This window comes from Myotis brandtii, unplaced genomic scaffold (assembly GCF_000412655.1).
Source record: "Myotis brandtii unplaced genomic scaffold, ASM41265v1 scaffold144, whole genome shotgun sequence".
NCBI lineage: Eukaryota > Metazoa > Chordata > Mammalia > Chiroptera > Vespertilionidae > Myotis > Myotis brandtii.
The window spans coordinates 832,172-838,604 of NW_005355159.1; the positions used below are offsets into that span (position 1 = coordinate 832,172).

At 47.5% G+C, this 6,433-nt stretch overlaps 1 pseudogene; it reads right to left on the minus strand.

The window, feature by feature from the left end:
* Positions 1 to 2,410: 2,410 nt before the first annotated feature.
* Positions 2,411 to 2,845, minus strand: LOC102239884 (annotated as a pseudogene).
* Between the last annotated feature and the right edge of the window lie 3,588 nt (positions 2,846 to 6,433).

The window sequence follows — 6,433 nt, forward strand, 5'->3', positions numbered from 1 at the left end:
TGTGTGCAAGGCCTCCGGCAGGCCCCATCCTCGGGGCCTGGGCAGGCTCTTAAGGCACAGAAGCCCCGGGAAGCGTATGAAAAGATGGCCAGATTCATTCATGATCCGAAACATACAAGTTCAAACGAGAATGATTTCGCTTGCGCCAGTTAGACCGGCAAACATGGGAAAGCTGGATGGTGCCCAACGGTGGGGAGTGAGGAGCTGTCCCAGCCAAGTCACTGCTGCTGCGAGCAGCCTGGGGCCACCGTTCTCAGAAAGTCTGGCAACAGTGAGGGGGAGTATGCACAGCGAACGGTGACTCTAAAATCCAGCTCCTTCTTCTCCTCTTCACCTGTAAGGCCCGCGGCTGGAGGGAGGGTCTGCCAGTGGTTCCGCCTGGTGGTCCCTGGTGGCAGCAGGGACCTCTCTCCAGGTCCCTGAAGAGGAGGTGAGGCCCCAGCAGGGGTGGCAGGTTTCTCCACAAAATGCCGCCCCCCCCCCCCCCGCCTTTCATTGTTCTTACTTCATATCTTGAGAAATTAGAGGGTTGTTTTTTGTTTTTTTTTTGTTGTTTAACAAAATAGAACCGACTTGTGTTTTGTACTCTGCCTAGTTGATTTCATGCTCCTTTGCTACTTGAGTGGCATTCTCTTGGAAAGGTGGCATCCCAGGCCCAGCCCCGACCTGCTGAATCAGACCCCCCAGGCTTTTCATTGTTCTTACTTCATATCTTGAGAAATTAGAGGGTTGTTTTTTGTTTTTGTTTTGTTGTTTAACAAAATAGAACCGACTTGTGTTTTGTACTCTGCCTAGTTGATTTCATGCTCCTTTGCTACTTGAGTGGCATTCTCTTGGAAAGGTGGCATCCCAGGCCCAGCCCCGACCTGCTGAATCAGAACCTGCATTTATTTATTTTTAATATATTTTTATTAATCTCAGAGAGGAAGGGAGAGGGAGAGAGAGAGAATCATTGATCAGCTGCCTCCTGCACACTCCACACTGGGGATGGAGCCTGCAACCCAGGCATGCGCCCTGACCGGGAATTGAACTGTGATCTCCTGGGTTATAGGTCCACCCTCAACCACTGAGCCACACCGGTTTCAACAAGATCCCTGGTGATTCCTGTTTACATTAAAGTAGGAGAAGCACTGCTCTAGGCTGTCCATCCCAGTCCGTTTTTTTACAGGCTTTTATTTCGGTATCTTCCATAAACAGATCTAGCCTCTCGCACTGTCATTTATTGAGCACCAGCTGTGAAGCAGCCACTGTGTCAGTCCCCTATCAGCATTATCTCATGCACTGTTCCCTCTTCCCCAACCCCCACCCTGTGAGGTGAATGCTGTTACCAGCCTCTTTTTCTGGGAAAACTGCCGCTCACAGTCACAAGACCTGAGGAGCCTCAGGCCCGAGGTCCCACAGCCAGTAAGTGGCCAATTCAAACACAGCACATAAGCTACACAACTGCTCTCACTGAGGGCCAGGCTGGGATGCCTGCTTCTGCACACCCCCTGCAGGAAGATGGGCACATGCCAGTGTCAGGACACAGTCCGTGAAGGTCCTGTCACCTGATAGTGGTGGGAACCTTCCCCTCAGAGCCCCAGGGCCACTCCCTGAGAGTCGGGGGTCTCTGCTCAGGGCTGCAGTGCATTCTGCCTGCTCTCCCTTCTAGATACCCTGGTTCTGGGCATCTCAAATTGGGTGCCCATACCCTGGGGGTACACAGTCGTGGACAACAGGCACAGGAAACCACAGTTAAAACCTCAATTTTACATGATGCCCGAGGCAGAGTGGAAAAGTTGCATTTTTTATATGTATTTTTCTTACTGATTTCAGAGAAGAAGGGAGAGGGAGAGATAGAAACATCAATGATGAGAGATAACTATCCATCAGCTGCCTCCTGCACGCCCCTACTGGGGATCGAGCCCACAACCTGGGCATGTGCCCTGACCAGAATCGAGCCCGGGACCCTTCAGTCCGCAGACCGTCACTCTATCCACTGCACCAAACCGGCTGGGGCGAAAAGTTGCATTTTTATTAGAACAACCATGTTGTTGTTGTTGTTGTTGTTTTTACATACTGCATTCTTCCATTTACCACAAGAACAAACTGATAATAAAAACAATTTAAGAGAAATGCTAGACTCTAAAAAGGGTGGTGGCAGCAACACTTCTCACTGCAGAATCACCACCCACTTTCTCCAGTTAACATTGCTATTCTTCCATGATACAGGTTCACGTGGAAAAACTTGTCAGCTTTTAGTCAGGGCCAGGAGATGAAATAGAGAGCATGTCCTAATTAGCTAATGTAAGCTCTTAGGGTGGGCCCATAAAACATGGCCATTGTTTTGTTAAGCATCTGCAACCTGCAGAATTCCTTAGCCCTGAGCTATGGTTTCTGCTCAGTATCTTAAAGCTGAGCTCAGACCCATCTGACTGCTCCTCCGGGCTGAAGTAGGTGCTAGTCATCAAAGTCTGGAATGTCATCATAGGAGTAACCCCGGGAGCCTTTGGATGCACAGTAAGCAATGCGCATGAACACCGGGGTGCCAATGATCAGAACAGGAATGGCCTGGTCTTCTCCCCCTTTGCAGATATAGCAGGAGGGAGCCTATCAAAAACAGTACCTGGCAAGCGCAATGGCCTTACATGGAATCTTAGGAGGGCTTTTCTTAAGCTGGAGGTCAACGTAGCCATCCTCTGTGCTGGAGAGTCTTGGGTTTTTCACTTTCCTACTGGGGATTCCAGTAGCCAGGTTGGTACGAGATGGCATCATAACACACTGACACAGCCACAGTCCCTTACCGGAGCGCCGTGCCAAATCATCCGCACGCCGACAGCCCGCTCACCACTGGAAACAGAGATGCTCATGATGTGAAGGAAAACCCCTATTCTGTAAAACTACTGTTTGGAATTCTCTGCTATTCTTTGGACGGCCTCTTATTCTGAAAAAGTAACTTTGCTTTCTAGCCTGCTTGAATAGTGGGGGAGATAAACTTAGCTATCTGACCTTGTAGGCCAGAGACTAGATACACCCAATGCCATGCCAGGTGCATTTTTTAATTGGATAGAACTGTGTAGTTTTCAAGGCCGCCACCAGCAAGCACACAAAGGGCTGGCTCTTCTATAAAAAGGGAAGTTCTGCTTGTAGCTTTGCTTAGAATTTGGATTCATTTCCCTAAGCCCGCCGCGGTAAATAAAGTGTAACTCCAAACTCTCAGAGCGCTGTTTGGTTCTTGTCTGGTTTTCCTGTAACAATGACACGCCTCACCTGACTGCCACCTGCCCCACCCCGCCCAGACTGGATCAGAAACAACCATGGTTTTACGGGTAAGAGTAGAGATACAATACCCCGTGGGTCACCTGGACAAGGCCACAGAACTTTGGGTGTTCCCACTGCTCTACCCCTGGGAGTATTGGGAAGGAAATATTTGGCTCTGCCCTTTTCCTGTCCCTGCCAGGATGCAGAGCCCATTTCACCATGCATCTCCAGCCCTCACCACACACACACATACACACACACACACACACACACACACACACACACACACACGCCATCTCCATGTCTTTCCAAAGCAAGTAGTACCCAGCTTCACATATATGCTGCCTCCACCCCTTTGGCATCAGGGACTGTGGGGCTGAGGGATAAGAAGAACACGTAATTCAGAGACCACCAGGTTTGACATGGATGGACAGAGGGCCTGAGAGCACAGTGCTGGGGCTTGGGGTAGGGGTGAGGGGGTGGCTCCAGGACCGGTGTGAGTCTGTGTGACAGAGGGAAGTGATTGACCTGAACACTGATTAGGAATAAGGAGGAAATATGAAGTTGAGGGAAACAGGTGAAAAACTTGCTTTGACTGTGGAAAAATAAGGCCCATTACTGTCATGTATGAGCTCTACATAGTAACTTTGTAGCTTAGTAATGCATATGATTTCAAACGTCTTTTATGTTAATCCTCAGGGAGGGGAAAAACAATAAAATTAAACTTGCCAAAGTTCCTCCAGCAGAACGGCATTTCCTCTGCCTGCCTCGGAGCCTGTGCACTTGCTGCTGTTTTGCTTGGAGCAGCTCTTACCCACCCCTTTCCACGGCTGGCTCCTTGTCATTTTCCAGGACTTGCCTAAGTGTCACCCTCCCAGTGCAATGGTGCCACCCCTACCCTCACTGTCCCTCTCACAGCAGCCTTCTCCCCCCAGGCACAGTCACAATGTGTAATTCTGTGGCACTAACAACACTGGGTTCACCGGCTCCCACTCAGAACCCACTGCCCTGTCATTTCATACTGAAAAAGAAGCCCTAGTCTGGTGCCATTACGATAGATTTACAATGAGTAGCCTCATCCATTTACCATTTGGTATTTTTTATTGATTTCAGAGAGGAAAGGAGAGGGAGAGAGAGAGAGAAACATCAATGATGAGAGAATCACTGATTGGCTGCCTCCTGCACGCCCCCTACTGGGGCTCGAGCCTGCAATCTGGACTTGTGCCCTTGACCGGAATCAAACCCGGGACCCTTCAGTCCACAAGCTGACAATATAGCCACTGAGCCATTTGGTATTTTTTACCAATGCAGAGCTCTGGGGTCTATTCTTACAGATGGATTTCTGGGTCAAAGGGTAAGTGCACAAAAGATTTTACTAGCTGTTGCCAAATCCCCTCCACATGTTCTATACTATTTTCGATCCCCATCAGCAAGCAGTGTCTGAGAGAGCCTATTTCTCTCAGATTTTCCAACAGAATACACTCTCAAACTTGGAATTTTGCCAATCTGATAGGTAAGAAATGTTAAACTCAGTGTAATTTTAATTTGCATCCCTATCATTACAGGCAAAGTTGGTTATCTTTTTCTATGTTTATGAACCATTTTCATTTTTTTCTGAGAACAATCTGTTCTTATCTCTAGCTCACTTTCCTTTATGATTGTTGACCTTTTTTTTAAGAGAGTTTTTTTTTAATTGATCTTAGAAAGGGAGGAAGGGAAAGAGAGAGAGAGAAACATTGATGTGAGAGAGCTACATCCAACGGTTGCCTCCTGTAGGCGCCCCTACTGGGGATCGAACCCGGAAACTAGGTAAGTGCCCTGATCAGAACTGAACCCTCGACCTTCTGGTGCACAGGATGTCGCTCCAACCAACTGTGCCACACAAGCCAGGGCTTAAGAGAATTTCTTGTTTTATTAATAAAGTAATGTCTGTTGGTTATCAAAGAAAAATTAAAATACAGGCAAGGAAAAAAATAGCCTTAATTCATCTACTCAAGAATGCCACTGGGAATCACTTGCTATATACTATGCTAGCCCCTTCCTAACAAAAGAAAAAAGAAAAGATACGCACAGTTGTATATAGGTTTAATATGATTTCAAATCCACTTGTTTATGACTTAAGTGCAGTTGTTTTAATCCACTTGTTTATGACAAAGAGAAAAATTGCTTTGATATAAGTAAGAAGTGGTGCCAGGATGTCATCATTCTACATCTGTTGTCACTGATAAGCAGTCGGTAACCCAGCAGCTGAGGGATTCCCCGCAGACTTGTCGATAAGAAAGTGTGTAGAAGTAACTATGGCAATGGAACGTTCATGCTATAAATACTGACAGTTTGTGAGGACTATTTGAGTTTTAACCTAAAAATTCCCTGAAAGACCTTTGGGGCATTCCCTCCTGTCCTGGGCAGGCACTCTTACAGAGACAGTGGTGATAAGCCATAGGGCTGCCCAGTGAAAGAGATCAGCTTATCTACCACAACTGGCATCTCACTCCCCAGCAATGTACTCTAGCAACAGAGAACTTTCGCTTTAGGCACTGGCAGCTGGAAATCAGCTCTGGTTGGTCTACCCAGTGCCTACTGGTATACAAAGGTAGACCTCGTATTAAATTTGGACTTGATTCCTTCATCTCCCCTTGCCTGGAACAAACAGTGTGATCAATTTGTCATTTGTTTGGAGTATGTTATTTTTGTATTTGGCTTATTAAGAGATATTATCCTGTGTGCTTTGGCTTATGAAATTATTATAATTCCTACAGCAAATGTGTGCTTAAATAAATTGCTGGCAAAGACAACTCAGTCTCTGAGCATTGCTTTTGCTGCCCCCCAAACAGACACACACATACACACACATGCAAACAGTGGTAAATATTTGCTGGTCTTGTGCCAGCACTTGGGAGTCAGAGGCTATACTTGTCTCTCTGCTTAGAGCATCAGCTCTGTGAGGGAGGAAGGCCTGGTGTGCCTAGAGGAGGGAACGGGGTGAGGGGGCAGAAGGTACTGGCCTAGTGGGTAAGGAGTGGACAGCCCCTGGAGAGGTGCCTGTACTGAGTGGGCAATTTGATTGTTAGTGAGAAGGAGCATCACTCTGCAGAATTGTTCACCCAAAGGGGAGGGGAGGGAGATGGGGGAACAAGAGGACAAGCTGTGTGGCTCTGGACAAGTCTCTCTCTCTTTTTTTTCTTCTTAAATA